This window comes from Sminthopsis crassicaudata, chromosome 3 (assembly GCF_048593235.1).
Source record: "Sminthopsis crassicaudata isolate SCR6 chromosome 3, ASM4859323v1, whole genome shotgun sequence".
NCBI lineage: Eukaryota > Metazoa > Chordata > Mammalia > Dasyuromorphia > Dasyuridae > Sminthopsis > Sminthopsis crassicaudata.
The window spans coordinates 97,403,547-97,422,114 of record NC_133619.1 but is presented as its reverse complement, the minus strand read 5'-3'; the positions used below and the strand labels follow the sequence as shown (position 1 = coordinate 97,422,114).

At 32.6% G+C, this 18,568-nt stretch overlaps 1 pseudogene; it reads right to left on the bottom strand.

Annotated features, from left to right (window-relative positions):
- Positions 1–18,308, bottom strand: part of LOC141561896 (vigilin-like) — a 106,302-nt pseudogene extending 87,994 nt beyond the window's left edge.
- Positions 18,309–18,568: the final 260 nt, after the last annotated feature.

Sequence of the window (18,568 nt, the reverse complement as noted above, 5' to 3'; positions counted from 1 at the left end):
ATTTTGATAAATCTGGACTGGATAGCTTCTGAGTTTCTTTTTAACTCTGTACAGAGATATAGGTCTCCTTCCATATCTAAGATGCTTTATTTCCTGTTTCATTGTCACTTATTATGCCCTTCTATTCCATTAACTATTTTGTAAATCAATACTTTGGTTTATCAGAGAATTTAGTTGGTTAAAATCTTTGCCAATTTATGTTTTTCACAGTGATTAAATAAAAAGGAAAGATAGATAGTTCTTAGTATAGATACAAGAAGACAAAGCTTAGAATGTAAGTTATTTGAGGGCAGAGATGAGGAACCACACATTTTTATTCGTATATTGACTGACATAATGCTCTACTCAATTATGGATGAGCTCATTAAAAGCATTTTGATGATCTTGTTACCTAGGGACACTGTATATAGATTTGTTCTATGGTCCATTACCCCTGTGAATAAGGAGAAAATAGGACTGAATGCATAACAACTGCTCCAACTCAATACAATATGTTCGGCAAAGTGATTTTTTTTAATATTTTAATTATTTTTCCTTTAATTACTTACCTATTGTGCTTTTTGACCAAACTCTTATGTTCACTTATGAGAAAGTCTCTACACTTCATTCATTGAAGAGTTGATTGTTCTGAGTGTGTAACAAATTTCTTGTTTAATTGGCTTCCTTTAATTAATCTAGGCTTTTAATAATCTCTTGTTCTTTCAAGCAAATATTTAAAACTCCTGATATGCTTTCAAATGATACTTCATTAGTCATGTCATCTGAACAATTTGTAAAAAAAAAAAGAAATCTTGCACATATATATGTATAGATAGATATGTATGCATATATAAATATATATCTCATTAAATATTCACATAAAATATACACATATATAATGTATGTATTATTATTTTATACATAGGCAGAAATAGAATAATGGAACATAAACACACACATGTATAATGTGTGTAATTCTCTTATACATTTGTAGAGATAGAACAATGGAGAAAACCAAAGTCAGAATAAATAACAGGACTATGGGACAAATTCCTTTTCTTTTGCTCTCTTAATGGCTTAATTGGAAAGGCAAAGCATATGATTCATCCAGTTTACTGGCTTACCATACATAAAGTGAATGAAAGAAAATTGTCTTATTTGAATCAATTATATAAAATAAATAAATAGATGTAAAGCCTATTCATTTAATGTTCATCCATATGTGAGTGAGGAGAGATTTTTATACAGAGGTTATTGTTATCTAGCCAGGTTTATACATCTATTCTCATATTTATTAATAGAGTGAGTTCCAACTCCAATAGATCTGTGATCTCAATGATTCAGGTTTTCTACCTTGTAGTGCACATAGTAGCCCATCCATAATAGCCCATTCTTAGAGTGTCTATCTAAAATGATGAATGCCTCTGAGTTTTACTAAATTCCTGTGGATATCTATGAAGCAGAGGGCTCTCCACCCATTATCTCTTACTTTTGCCAAATGTCCAGGCCACCCTATGTGATCACACATTTATGTGATAAAATCCTTTATATCATTCCTCTCTCATGATTTGTCATATTTGATAACCTGCTCACTTGATAACGCCACCACAAACTACTTCATTTTGTTTGGTGGGATCCTCATATTTGGTTCTGTAATTCTGTTAAATTTGGGGTCAAATTTTCGTACTGTGGAGACTTCTGAATCACAGTTATCTCCCTTTCTCTCCTAGTGAATATATTTGCATATCATAATGTCTAACTTGCTGCAATGCATAAAATTACAGCACCACAACTTACACATAGTATAGATTTAAGAAATGTGTATTCCCTTTGAATTCATAGAAATATTCAATTTAAGAGATTAAAACTTCTGGTTAAAGCTTTTCCTTCAAGAATTCTCTGTTAAAATTAGAATAATAGCTTACATTTCTATTGGTGCTTTATAGTAAAGCCAATCCCACATGCATTATCTATCTGAGTCTCATAATAATCCTGTGCATTCAATCTTATGAGTAATGTTCTACCCTGTTTCATAAATGTAGAGAATTAGGACCAGAGAAATGAAGATATAATTTCACACACCTTAGCACTGATAGAGCTGACTTAGGAATCCACAGTATCTTAGTTGGAAAGGTTTTCAGAGGCTACATACCTATACTTGAATTGTAGAGAGATTGTAATACATCTGCAAAAATCTCAAATGGCCCATCCAGCTGCTATTCAAAATCCTCTTTCTTGATGAAGTATATCTATTACCTCCAGAAAGATTAAATATTTGGACATGTCTAATTATTAGGTAGACATTTCTTGCATGAAGAGAAAACTATCACTGTGCAACTTCTTTCTGTTTCTAGTTCTGCTCTATAGTGCCAAATATAAAAAAGTTTATACATATTTCTTCAGGATATTCTATACCATTAAAATTACCTCTCTTCCAAACTCAATATCTCCACTCAATTTTTCCTCATAAGATATGGTTTTTCATTTTCTCACTCTACAGCCCATTTTTGTAAAAGTGCTAAATTTTCAAATCTAATTATAAGCACAATCCTTTCTCTCCATTGATAAGGGAAGGAGGTAATAAAACATCATTTGTATTTATATTTGTAAGTACAAAGTTATTTGGAAAATTGAAAAGGTAGTATTTAGTACTGGTAGGAAAAAGTGGCTTGAATTAAAGTATTCAAAAAAAAGGAATATAATTTGAAAAATAAGGAAACATTATGAAGGCACAGAGACAGGTGTAATGATGATCCCTGGTGTGTGTGTGGGGGGGGGGGGGGAGAGAAGGGATGTATGACAAGGAATGGAAGAGTCTGAAAAAGACAAACTTTGCAGTTTCGGGAATTCATTTGGCATTAGATATGTATTAGTAACACTATCACACTAAAGGATGTTTACAAAAATAGATATTGTCATTACTTAACTTTTGCTACCCGCACTGAGAATGTGGTATCATCACAAAAATTTACTAACAAGAAAATATGTATTCATGAAAAAGCTAATTATAATGGAAATATTTTTTAGCTTGAAATCTTCATAGAATTCAATCTTTTTAATTAAGAAAAGGTAAAAAAATATTACTGTAAGCTATTTTGTGTACTGTGAAATAAATATTTCTACTATGTAAACATAAATTCATTTTTCTAAGACATATTCAGGGCATTTAAAATGGATGCTTCCTGAACACAGATTCTGAGAAATACAAAGGAAATATCCTTGTAGGAGTTTCACTTTTATAAACAAAAGAAAGGCAAATGATGCAAAATACATATATCTTTCTATTTGAAGTAATATTTATTACAGCCGCTTTCACCCACAGCTCAAAATACTTCATACATATCCAATTACTACTCAGTATTTCTCCAAGATTGGTAGCAAGTGTCATTATCTCCATTTTACAATTAAGAAAGCGGAGTTCTAAGCAGTTTGAGACTACATCCAACTTCATTCTCATTATTCAACATAAGGATTGCTTTTTTTTTTTTTAACCAGTGCAAAAATAAAATGTAATTATAAAAACAGTGTTAATGATTTTTTTTAAAACAATTGTACGAGGGTATGTGTGCTGTACACACACACACACACACACACACACACATACACAGAGTATATATTATAAAATATAGCAATATATTCATATATCTCTCTCTATATATATATGGCATATTGTATATCTATGGCACCCATATATGTGTATATATTCTCTATATAATATCTATATACATACATGCATGCATGCATACATATGGTCTTGTTCATTCATTTAGTTGTGTCCAGTTCAACAAAGCCCCATGAACGTTGTCCATGGCGTCTTCTTGGCAAGATACTTGGCAATTTACTTTTCAACTATTTCTGTAGTTTACAGATGAGAAACTAAGGCAAATCTGAGGCAAATAAGAGTTAAGTAACTTGCCCAAGCTCACACAGCTAGTAAGTATCTGAGAACATTTTTGAAGTCAAATTTTCCTGACTGCAGACCTGATGCTTTATCTATTGTATCACCTACCTGCCCCCTCCAACACACACATAGACAGACATGATCAAATGAGTGCTGTCCTCCAATGCAGTTATAGATTCATACTATCATATCCAATATAGAAAGGCAAAAACAGATTAAAGATCTTGGTCATTGTCACCAGTTTACTAAGAATTTAAGATAAGATTTGAACCCATATTTTCTTGACTTTCAGTCAATTATCATTTATTTAGTGCTTACTTTGTGCCAGACAATGTGCTAAATTTAGTATACTCCCACTACTGATTCTTCAAAACCTACATTGGGAATGTGGATTTCTGTGTTTGTTTGTTTTTTTTCTGATGATATTCTGCAATTGTTCAAAATACTGAGACTTTACCTATGTAATTACAGCCAAAGTAGTATTCCAGACTTCTTGGGGTTCCTTTGTTCTCTCTAAAATTTAGCAACATATCCATTTATTTCTTTCATGAAGATCAAAAGGTATTTGTATTTTCTTATCCATGATAATTCATAGAATCAACTTTTAGGGGTCAATAAATTATACAGATGAGGAAATTTTGGTGGAGTGTTAAGTGACTTGCTCCAGATCATTAAGTAATGGGCAAATTGAAACTAAAAGTTATATATTCAGATTATGAAAAAATATTAATTTTTAAATCTCATGACTTTACACATGCACATCTTGTTTACACTTAATTGAAACCTAGTTTTTAAAAGGCTGTATGCTTTTGTAAATTATGCTTGATACTGAAAGATCAGATTGTTGCTTTTAATTTTACTTCTTAGATAATGCTGAAATTGTATTTGTATTTGATAAGTCCCACATGTGTTAAGAATAATATTTTTCTTCGCCTATTAAAAGTGTACAATCTTACAATTAAAAGATACTTAAAAGCATATAATTCGGTCTATTCCTGAACAGAAGTCACTTTGTAATATCCATGATAATAAGCCTGTTTGAAAATCTCCAGTGATGTGAAATAAATGAGGCAGTATATTCTATTTTTAGATACCTCTAAGTTTTGAAAAATTATTTTCCTCTTTTCTACTGTGATAATCTACAACTTTGAAATTTGGCCTACTTTTATGCTCTCATGACAACTAAAAGTCCAATTCATCTTGTTACTTTCCAATGGACACTCCTGAAATGACTCAAAAAAGAAAGAATAAAATAGGACTATTGTTCTTTTTGTTTGTTTGTTTAGAATACTCTGCATCAGCTAATGCAATCTAAGATCAAATAGGTTACCTTTGTTTTAGTTTATTTTAGTTACCACGTCACACTTGTGGATTCATATTGAGCAGGGATTTTTTATGAAGATATCTAGAGCTTTTTAACCTGAATAATATCTACCCATTTCTATCACATACTTTACTTCTAAAGTATTTTTTGGGGGAAAGTGTTGGATTTTATCTTTATATGAAATTTAATCTGAATAGATTTATTCTTTTTTTGAGACATTTTTGAATTGTGATTCAGTCACACAATGTTAACCACTCCTTCTAACTTTATGAGAACCAAAAATTTGTTAACCATGGATTAAAAATTCTGAATAGAATAGGAGGAAAGATCAATCTTTACATTAGGCAACATAGGCAAAAGGTCTATCTCCAAATAAATATCAATCCATTATTGACCACTCTTTTTGTCAGACTGTATGAATACTTCCAAATCTCCCTTAAGTTAATCTTCTTTGTTTCTCTGTCTCTCTGTATATGTCTGTGTCTGTCTGTCTCTTTTTCTCATTTAGTTATCTTTCTTGCTAAAATATCCAAATGGATAAGATAGATTTTCCTTAAGAAATTAAAAATATAACCTTAAGAGAGGTTGTCCATACTTTATTTCAATAAAACATAGAAGGCACCATGTTAGAACAAGAAAACAAGAAAACTGTCCTTGACTTCAAAGAGATTTTATAAGAATACGATATGTACACAGAAAAATAAATACAAAATACATGTTTTAGGACTCAGTGTGACATAATGTATAGCCTCGAATTCAAGAAAACAAACTAGCCAAGTGACAATAGACAAGTAGTTCTATCTTTGTGTCCCTAATGACTTACTAGAGATAAAAGTTATTGACCAGCTACTGCTCTACAGAGTGAATAAAGTTTGTTTAGGTTTTGCCATATGTCAAATGGAATCACATGACTTTTTCACCTTTCCTCCCTCCCCAGGAAAAAAAAAAATGATAATAATTTTAAGAAAGAGAACCATCAAATGAGTCTATTCAGTCCTCTCTCTTTATTTGCAACTCCTAATTAATTTAATTGTTTGGGGGTAATCATTGATTATAGCTAATCAATTTAATCAATTAATATTGATCTCAAAAGAGTTACCTTATTCCTCTCTACTCTCATTTTAGTATCATCCCATAAAAATAGGGCCACATATCAAAATCTAAAATATCAATAAACTCTCCACATAAATATGGGTAGTAAATGAATACTTATCTCGAGAGGACTTTAATGAAAGCATTCCAGTGAACAATTAATGATGCTATTTTCAAGATGACTGGTGGCTGTAATGGGAGGAGCACACCAGTCTTAATGTAACTTCATGATTCACTTGGTTGGAGCCATTGATTGGTAAAACTTCTAAGTCTAATTGCAATTTACCTTAATTTAAAATATATACTAGTATGAGCAGACTAATGGCATTTTGGGGACAGCTAAGGGATATAGTGAGTAGAGCACCTGACAGGTCAAATCTGGACTCAGATATTAGTTTGTGACTTGGGCAAGTCACTCAACCCCTATTTACTTCAGCTCCTCATGCATAAAATTGAGTTAAACTGGAGATAGAATGCCTAGTATCTTTGCCAAGAAAACCCCATGGACTTTGGGGTCACATAGAATTGGATAGGACTAATCAGTTGAGCAATGATAATAACAATAGCATCTTGATGATATAGCTTTCAGTTAGAATTTCAGCAATAAGAATGTCCACATTTGTGAACTTTTGGCAACCACCCCAAAATAACATACCTGGTATTAACAACTTACTTTCTTTTGGAGTTTGCTGCTGCTTCTGTGTGTTTTGCAGAAAGAGGCATGAGAAGCCCAGGAGCACTATTCAATGAGTGTCAAGGTATGAATGGAACAAACAAAACTGGGCCTGCAGCTCCCTGTACAGGTAACCTCTTGCCAGGCACTGGAAGTGAGGGGAATACACACAGGATTGTAAAGGATCTAAATCGAGTTAACTACAGAAAGCATATATGGCATGTGGTGCCAAGTTGTGATTAGCCAGCCAAAGGGATAAAACCTCAAATGATCAGTAGGGTATTTTGAAGACAAAGAGGAGAAAACAAGGCTTTGAACAGATTTATTTTGGCCAGGGATGTATCGCTAATTATGTGGAAGAGAGTGAAAGAAATGTATGGAGGAACACATGAACACAAGAAAATAGAGATAATAGTATTCACAAGTGGACCAATGTCTTTATCACAGTATTTGTGGAATGAATAATACCTCCCCTAAGTCATATGGTGCTGGAGTCAAAATGTCATTTTGTTAAATTTAATCCTCTCTATTGTTTAACATCTATGTATTTTTAACAAAAGTAATACAAAGAACCATAGTTATATGCCCTGTGTGATTAGCACTATTGTGCTGAAATCCAAATTTATACAAATTATAATGATGATAATTTGCTTTTCCCAAATATTACAGCTCTTAGCATTTTCCAAGAGGAGATGTGGAAAATGTCCAAATTTTTGCTTCCTTTTGGTTATATAGATAGTGTACTTATATTTTTAACTGACTTCCAGTCTACCATGTGACAGATTTCAAGACCCTATTTTGAACCATGTACAGGGTTTCACATTATATCATGCTGAAAAATCCAAGAATCCTTTAGTTATTGAACCAAAAGAGCTGCCAAATCAGTGAATTTTTTAATAAATGATATAACTTCTGGCTGGAACCTTCATTGAACAAGATAATAATGATAGCAACCATTTATATTCTGTTTTAGTTTTTACAAAATTCTTTACGTATGTTATCTCATTCCCCCCTTAAAATAAAGATGGGAAATAGACATTATTATTCCCCATTTTATAGATGAAGCAAGTAAGACTTACAGAAGTTAAATGATTTGTGTAGGCTCACATAGTTAATATGAAGTAAATTTGAATTTAGGTATTCTTGACTTCAGGTCCAATGCTGTATCATCTGGGTCACTTCTGTGAATGGAAAAGAAAGATAAGACTCTTTTGTATTATGGTGTAATAACAATACTCCTCAGATAGCAGCTGTACTAGTGGACCTAACAAAAAGATTTTGCACAAAGCTCCTCACTACCTTTGCCTTTTATTACTTTGTCCCCACTCCTTGATCTTAGGTGAACACATATCTTGAGTTGAAATTACAAAAGCAACCTTGGGAGTTTTAAAATGTCTAGGGAGGTTTCTTGGCTTTAGTGGTAATAGTATCACTGCCATGGACAATGGAGGTAGTGGAGTTTACCAGAATAATGATGGATGGCATCAAAGAAATTTCCACATTAAAAAACTTGATTATTTAATGATTATACTAATCTAGTGTTTGACAAACCCAAAGACCCCAGCTTCTGGGATAAAAACTCACTATTTGACAAAAACTGCTGAGAAAATTGGAAACTAGTATGGCAGAAACTAGTCATTGACTCACACTGAAATGGGTTCATAATTTAGACATAAAGAGTGATATTATAAGGAAATTAAAAGAAGAATAATTTACCTCTCAGATCTATGGAGAAGGAAGGAATTTGAGTACAAAAAAATGGAGTTCATTATTGAACACAAAAAATATAATTTTGATTCTATTAAGTTTAAAAAGTTTTTTGTACAAACAAAACTAATGCAGAAAGATTACAAGGGAAGCAATAAACTGGGAAAACACGTTTATATTCAAAGGTTCTGATAAAGGCCTCATTTCTAAAATATAGAGAATTGACTCAAATTTATATGAATTCAAGTCATTTTCCAATTGATAAATGGTCAAAGGATATGAACAAATAAATTTTAGATGAAGAAATTGAAACCATTTTATGCATATGAAAAGATGCTCTAAATCATTATTGATCACAGAAATGAAAATTAAGACATCTCTGAGGTTCCACCACATACATCTCAGATTGGCTAAAGTAACAGGAAAAGAAAATGATCAATGTTGGAGATGTGGGGAAGAAATTTTTTTTTTTTCTGGAAGAGAAATTAGAGAGCATATACTCTAATATCCTGACTGTATAGTTTAAAACAAGTGAAGATGCAGAGAGAGATGCAAGAAGATATGCAGAGTCATATCAATATTAAGACTACTGATTTCATGTTTTTATTATATTTTGAAATCATATTTTAACTGTTCCTATTATTAATGAATTTATTTCAGTTTTGTAGTTAGAGAAAAGAGATAAACATTTGATCTGGAATATTGGTGTGAAACAACTGAAAACATGTTTGCTAATCTGTAAATAAGGATTACTGCAGGCCACATATTAATTTAGCTTTAAATATAATGTTACCTATGTTTTATTGCATTTTAAAAGTTATTCTGTTAAATATTTCCCAGTTACATTTTGATTTAGATCAGGAGGCTTCTGGAAATTTTATAAGCACCATAATGAACCATGGATGGTATATTTGATACCTCTAGTATGGAAGACAATATGTATATGATTGGAAAGATCTATTCAAATTAAAAGAAAACAAAAAAAATGTTGTTATTATTTTTATAATATATAAGACATTTTACATGTATTTATCTCATCTGATCTTCATAAATAGTCCATTGATTCTTATGATGCAGGCATTTTTCATCCCCTTTAGCAGATTATATACTGTTTAAGTTATTCACCCATGGTTATATACTATAACCATGAGCCAGCATTTGAATCCACACGATGTCTCTTACACCAGTTCTCATTTAGTTTCTCCATAGTTGAACACTCATATAGGTCTGTGATGCCATTTCTTCCAATGATGCATTGTCATATATGCCTTCCCATCCTGTATGCATCTTTCCATATTTATAAGAATTATTGAGTTTTAGCCAGAGGGGTAATTGGCATCTGATTAATCTTCTATTAATTTATTCTTGGACTTCTATACAATGAACTAAAGATTTTCCTTGCTTCCTTGTGACCCTGAGGACACTGAAGGTACACAGATAACTAAATATCCGTATTCTTGTTATATTATTTACATTTTTTTTAGATAACATGTCTATTAAATTTCTTCTATCTTTTTAAGTTATTTATTATGTGATGCAACATGCTGTCACCAATGGTGTATGTACTGTTCCATGTCCTGCTACCTAATACTGCATTGAAATTCTTCAAACTACTGTACCATGTATCATAGACATAAATAACATAGATATAATATTGGTATTAAAATATAGGCCTTTGTAGGAAATGGTCAATATCACTATAATATATCTGCAGTTTTCTGAAGGCAATTGTGTTTGTTTTGTGTTGTGATACAGGAATCACATGCCAATGGCTGCTGGAGGTCTAACTCAGATCTAAAGAATGGATATCTTCATGTGAGAGCATGATGATGATACAAGGAGACTGAGAGGCAGTTACTGTTCTCTGACCTCTCTCCTCTTCCCTTTTGCCTCCAATTTATTTCATTCCCAATCCACAAGGAACATCTGGGAAGGCTTCTTTGTAACTCCTTCAAGTGTTCACAGCTATGGAGGCTCTTGGAGAATTGACCTGCCCCCACTTAGGCATGGTTCTTAATAGTTTTGCTATGGACTAAACTCAGTGTCCATTCATATTTTTTATCTTAGATGTACATTCTTATAAACAAGTTATATATTTGTCCATATAACTGCATTTGGGTAAGAGACATATATGAATCACTTGGTTTTTCCTATACGGGTAGAGGGGGAAAAAAAGGATGTATTCTTTGAAATGAAAATCTACCAAAAGAATGTCATGATCAGGGACTTTGTATAAGCAGAATTATATAGGAGTATGAGAAGTAAGTGGTGTCCTGGTATTTTTAGTTAAGTGAAGCAACTATGGGACTATGGATATCTGGAATCAGAAGGCAGGGGGAAAATGCTTAGGAGTGTGTAAATCTGTACATACATGGTTTTAGAGAATCATAACAAGAGGAAAAATTAAGGGATATAAAACCTGAGAAGAAGTATCATGGGTGGACCTGCCTAGAATTGAGTTAATTGAACTATAGGAAAAAAATGGCAACAACTAAATAGTAGCATCAAATTAAAGGAGAAACTGAAAGTAGGGAAGATTTATGGCAAAGAGAAAAAATATTGAGATAGATATTTAGGCCCTAAAATCATCAGGGAAAAGAGAATTCAGACAACCTATTAGTAATACTTGTTTCTTCAAGGACTGAAAGAAGTTCTCATTAAAAGGTCCATTCTTTCTCCAACATCTCTTCACTATGTCTATTTAATAATAGAAACTGTAATATACCCTGCTCAGTTATTTAAACTATATTTCATGTATGCTGAATTTGGTTTCAAAAATTAAAAAAAGGTCATGGGTTAGCTAGTGATATATAAAATTTTAAATTAGAACAAAGATCTGAACTCTCAAGGCAATTTGTTACACAAGATATTCCATCTCCCAATTCTGGGTATTTCTAAAATATCTACCATGCCTAGAATTATTATTTAGCATTTTTTAGCTTCTTTACAGTCTCAACAAAACTATACCTGTCCCAATCCTTGTAATGCTAATAGCATTTTTCCACACAATCCTCAATATAGTATCTTTGTAGATATATGTTTGCATGTTGTTTCACCCATTAGAATGTGTTCACTGAGGGCAAGCACTATTTTAACCTTTGTATCCAAAGAACTTAGCACCATGCCTTGCACATAGTAAAAACTTAATAAATCTTTGCTGAATTGAACGAAATGTTAATTTCTTCACAGAAGGCACTGAGCTATTGTGATAGTACTAACAAATTGGCATCTAATATACATTCAATAAAATATCAGAGAAAGAGTCTATGAGATAACTTGAAGGCCATTACATTGCCTTTAGACAAAAAGTGAAATCTTTGTTGTAACAAGTTGTCACTAATTAAATCTCTATTCTGATGAGGAAAAAAAGAAAGGAAGCAGGGTGGAAACAAGGAAACCTAAGTGATAAAGGGGAAGCTAGATGAAATTCACATATCAGACCACCAAAACCCCATTCCTGAAAATAAGAGAACAGAAATAATTGAGTACCTTTTATACAACCAGTAATCTAGAATATTGCTATATCTAAACAGAATCATCTGTAGATTACCATAAGGAATCTCTCTCAAAATAGGATTTTACTCTTGAACTTCTCATAACAGCAGTAAACAATAGTTGAGAAAGTATCTCCTTTAATACTGTCAATTATTAATATTAATAACTAATATCTATAATCACTATTATAAGATTTCTTAAAGAATCTTTAATTTTGAGAGCAAATATTGCATATATTTGAGAAATATATTATGAGCTTTTGATGGAGAGAATTTTTAAAATAGAATTTTGCTTTACTGCATTAAATATTTTTAAAATAATCCACAAAGAAAAGTACAATTAGCTCATAGTTTCTAAATGATTAAGTAGATGTTATGATGGTAAAGATGTTTTGTATTGTAGAATATTGTTCTTCAACTATAAATAGTGGACCTGTTTCCTTCCAATATCATTTTATTAATGCCTTCAATATATGATTTCATGTTTCTCATTCAAATCGTATATAGTTAGAAATATAGACAAACACATGTCAGTAGTTTATACCTTTTGACTGGATTTACTTCTTCACAGATTATCCTACTACTATCAGTTAGCCATCTGAAGCCAAGTAGAATTGTTTCAGTGCTTCTTTCTTGTTATACTCCTTAAAAAACTTGGAAATAATAGTCTTTTTTTATCTATGCTAAATATCCCCAATTTCTTGATATTCTTTATTTTATCCTGTTACAATGATACTTCTTCATGTTGGGTCTGTACTATGAAACATCAAGTGTATTAGGTAGGACTTTGATTGATTTATTTTATGCCCAATGAATCTGTGTGCCTTTTGCCAAAAATAACTAAATCTTGCTAAGTTAGTTGGTAGTTAGCCACACCAGGTAACATTGCTTTAAAGTACTTTACAATGTATTTGGTCACATTCTATACTATAGGTGCTTTGTTACTCTCTCAAGGAGTGCCTCACAATACATGAATTTTCTACAAAAGGCTAACCAATAAGGAAAATAAAACCGACAAAACAAGGCAATGAATCATCACCCAACCACAGGAGTTAAGAATCTTCTTACTTTTATTGTAATTTGCAAGTTATTTCAGATTTCTCTGCAACCAATTTGCTCTAGGATTTTGCATCATTCTTGCAGAATCATTTTTAAAATACAAAATTGTATTTATTACTTTTTAATGCATGCTAGAAGCCTTGGTCTAATGCAAAATATGTACCTTAATAGGTTTTTGTTATTGATTCATTTAGGGAGGAGTGGGGTGGAAAATAAAACACAACATAATCAACTTTTATAAAGAATTAGTCAATGAACTTGTAGATAATATAGATGACATAGCATATACCACATGGCTGAAATTTTTTAAATGTATAAACTAATGTATGAGAGGGACTTAGTAAGAACTTATTTCTTCTTATGAGCCATTTACATATATTACCTACCTAAATGAAAAAAAAAAAAATCCGAAGCAATACTTGCCACCATATTCTCCTATTATGAAGAAGAGTGACATAAACAATTGGCCCTCTCTAGTCTAAGGGCTCCTGCAGCACATTTTATGGATTCTTGCTTGGTTGTATTATTGGTTCAGCAATTCTTTACAAAGTTCAATGAGGTTCATTAGCTTATCTGAAGAAAATGGGATTGGTACTTTTGAGACAGCTTCTCTCTGTGACTTTTCTAATTAAATCCCTTCCATCAGATGAAGAGCTGCCCTTTTTACCTGACAAACATTTGTTCTAATTTGGCCTTGCTTGATTTTTCAGCATTTTCCCTTCTCTCTCTCCCCCCTGCATGCCCACCAGCATCTGTTAGTCACAGGATTGCACTGGCTGACATTTACTTTGAATGTGCTTGCTTATTAAAATATTTCAATGTTAGACAAGCTTATCAGTTCAAAAATACAATATAGCTCCTGAGTATTGGCTGAATATTTCTTAAAGGATGGTTCTGCTGCATTAATGTGCTTTTCTTAGTGCTAGTAATGTATGTACCAAGAGACTCCGATAGGTGCCAAGCATAGTCCAAAGACACATTTCAGAGAGCGAGCGTGCACGCACACACACACACACACACACACACACACACACACACACACAGACACAGACACAAACTTCTCTCTCACTATTCTCATGAGAAATGAGGAAAAAAAATAAACAATGGTGGTGGGTTTTAGGAGTACCAAGCTCCGTGTCAGCCTAATACTGAGCTGACAACTGCAGGGTCAGTTTTGATGCTGTATCTATCATCAGAATTTAACTCATCAAAAACAAATCGAATCTTCCAAAAATGTTTAATCCCAAGAAGTTAACAGGATTTTTTGGTATTACTAGTAAAAGCTTTCAAATATGTGTCTCATTGGTGAAGAATTCTTCAAAAACACTCTTCTCCTTAGACAAAATGATGGTGTGTAAGATTAAGTGTTCACTTGGGAGATACTGAATAGTCTGAGTCTTGAGTGTTCATGCTGGACTCCACAAAAGTATGCTCTGTCAGTGACAAGCATAGCTCTATAGTGTTTATTCTTCTATTTTCTTTAACACTATCCACCTCTATTAGCTTGCCAGGCATGTAGTCTGTAAGTAATAGGTTGCAATAGCAGCTGAAATTGACAAGTGCTTAGCCCAGAGCATGGATAGAATGTAATTCATAGGGTTCCTGAGTTAATTTCCAATACCTATTTCATCAAGGCAGACTGATAGATGGCTGCCAACTTCTTTTGGCTGCATCTCTAAATCCTGGTGTCTTTCACTGCTATCATCCTATTTTAAAACCACAACCCCTGTTTTTTATACATAACATCTCTTGCATTTGATCTTCCCCATTTTCATAACTCCAAGTAGAGCTTGCTCTCTTGGCATATTGCTCATTTAGATTTGAGGCCCTTGCAGCTAAATGCAAGACCTTCAAATGTTATTGAAGTGCGTTTTTCCATGTGGCCCTGTTTAAAGTGATGTTCCTTTAGGGACTAGAGGGTGAAATATGAAGTTATCTGGGAGAGTAAATCTGAGACATCGGACAGATGGTGAAGCGTCAATGCATCCACAGAAATGCATTTCATTTTTATACAGGGGACACCCTCAATCAATTGTGCCTTGAGAAAAGTTCCTTGTATTGCATCACTGGCAGGTTTTTCTATTTTGTCTTTTAACAGATCAATAGCAAAGTCAATGATTCCATAATAGATTCTAAATAAAATAATTAATATAATGAAGTCAAAAAAAGGATAAAATGTGAATGGGAAATTTTTTTTAACAAGGCTTTAGAAATTATTGGAAACACAACAAAGGCTGCCTTAGTGAGGTCAGAAGAAATATCAATGTAAGTAAAATACAAAACTCATTTAATATGAACTGTGAAACTTCATTTCTTACTTCATATGTGTTTTGATAACAAAACCTTTTCACTAAATATCTTAATTAAACTTTGAAAAGTTATTTTCCATTTTATTCAATAAAGTCTTCAGAGTCTACTTTTAATTAGCTTATAAATCCAATAACATAATCTTTTCTTGTATTTATTTTTCTTTCCTGAAACGAAGCACAAATTCCTAGATTCCTTTGATATAGTGCAGTGAGATAGCATTTAAAATAGTTGACGTTTCTTTTATGACTGATGAAATGCATTGATAGCTAATCTCATGTGAAACTAAAATCTAAAATCTTTACCTACTTGAACCAGACTCAATTTTGATTAGTGACCAGATGGTGTTTATGCTTTTAAGAAAAAAGCTTAATTCATTTATGGTCTCTATCACTAAATGGATCCTCACTTTCCAGTTTGGGACTAGCAGTTAATCAATCTAGAATCACTCACATCCTTCACAAAGTTGAAAGTGCAATGAGAGTAGAATACTCCATTCAACATAGAGAACTAAATTGTTTTGATAGCTCAAGCATGCCTTTTTTCCAGTCTTTTTAATGGATTGTTCTATAAGCATATGATTAAAGTCCATGTTCTATTCTTTATCCATCTCTACAAAACAAACATTCTATAGCATACATGTTCTATTAACTAAGAATCTTCATAGTAGTTCATGCTAGTTTTTTTTTTATATTCATCTTTTCATCTTCATGAGGATTCTTCAACTACCCCACCAATGGTTTAGAAGCCTCTATATTTTTCTTCTTTGATATATCTATATTCAAGTCTCATTTAGATATTTTTGCATATGCTTTTGGGAGTATCACTATATCTCCTTTGTATTCCTATCCCTTAACAGAGATCTGAAGACAAAATAGGTGATGAAAAATGTTTAATGAATGGAATTGTTCTCTTCAAGTTCATTTAAATAGAAGTAGGAGTCCTGCTGGTAAGCTTATATCAATTTGAAATTTCCTCTGTGCTAGGTATTGGGGACACAAAGGAAATACCAAAACAAAAGATATTATCTGTCCTCAGGACACTTACAGAATATTAGTGGAGATCATCATATGTACTTGATTAAATATGTTTTGTGACTAGTTGGCAGCACAACTAGAGTAGCTATCAAAATCAAGAAGACCTTCATTCAATTCCACCTCTCACTCATTTTGTCTTTTTTTTAATAGTTTTTATTTGCCAGATATGTGCATGGGTAATTTTTACAGCATTGACAATTGCCAAACCTTTTGTTCTAATTTTTCCTTTCCTCCCTCCCCCCCAGATGGCAGGTTGACCAATATATGTTAAATGTTAAAGTATGAATTAAATACAATATATTTATATTTGTCCAAACAGTTGTTTTGCTGTACAAAAAGAATCAGACTTTGAAATAGTATACAATTAGCCTGTAAAGGAAATAAAAAGTGCAGGCGGACAAAAATAGAGGGATTGGGAATTCTATGTAGTGGTTCACAATCACCTCCCAGTCATTCAAGCAAGTTACTTAGCTTCTCTGTGACCTAAAGCCAGTAGTGTCAACTCAAATAGAAGTTGGACCCACTAAACTAAACTTTATATAAGGAGACCAGCTTACGCACAAATTGACTTGGAAAATGACATATTGTTATCTTGTTTTATTTTATTTTTATATAGTTACACATTCCCCAATTACATTTTAATCTGATTTGACCTGCATTTTGGAGAATTGCCTGTTTGACATGGCTTTAAATAGTTTTTTAAATAGTTTCATTAAATAGTTTTCTAAGAAAATAAATTGCAAAGAAGTTGGCAGCCTGCATTAGTAGAGAGAGTTCTCATCTGGAAATTCTCTGTATCATTGAAATCACAGATCTGGTTCTTATGTCTTTCTCTAAGTTAGGATGTGATTCATGCAAAGTAGAAGACTCTGTATAAAGAGCTATTTAAAAATCTGAGAATGGAGAGGTCAGTTTCAGTTAGAGAAAAGACTTTATATGGGAGCTAGCATCTAAGCTAAGTAAGCCCTCCAATAACAGAATTGCAACAGGAACACATGTAAGGAAAGTTTGTTTTAGGTGAAGAGATGCAGGAAATGAGATCTGGGAATTATTTACAAAATAAAAAAATGGGTTGAGATCCATTATTTCTTAAAATGTAAAGCAGATACAGATAACTAGCATGAAATAAGGCTGGGGAGACAGTTTGGAAATCTATTAGAGAGAAATTTAATGTTTAAGGAGCTGATATTCTCATCTATAGATAATAGGGAAATATGTATTTGAAAAGGGGAATGACATGATCAGACTTGTGCATTTGGCATCTTTTTGAAGGAAAAATTATAAAGGGAAGAAAGTAAAGATAGGTGAACATGTAATTAGGGCCTGCACCAAAATAATGGAAATATATGGGAAGAGGTGGATGCTTGAAACACTATGACATCTCCATAGCTAGCTCATCAGTATTACATCCACAAATTCTGTACATAACCAAGACTCAGTCTTGGATTCTCTTATCTCTCAGTATTCTCTTTGGGTGACTTTATCAGTTCTTTACAGATGACTCCAACATCTATAGTTTCAGCTCTCCCGAATTCACACATTCATGTGCCTTTTTTCAAATTGGGTAATCCCTAAGCAATTCATATTCAACCCATATGGAATACAATGTGTTATCCTTTACCCAAAGCAGTACTCTCTTCTGGCTTTTTCTTTTAGGGGTATTACATTCTAGTGTTCCTGGTTCATACTTATTAATATTATCTTTCTCATCTGCTCCATTGTCAAATTCTGTCATTTTTACCTCCAAAATATTGCTTGCATTAATGCCCTTCAAATTATTTGCATAAAGCCAACCTGGATTCAGACTTTCATCTATTCTCACCTGTATGAATACATTTGCCTAAAACATGTTATTTCAGTGTCAAGTCTCTTCTTTATCAAGTTCATTCTCCACAGAGACACCAAAGTTATTTTCCTTAAGTGTAGTTTTCACCAGGCCACTTCCTACTCAATGAATTCTGGTTGTTCACTTTATACCTCCAGGAGATTATGCAT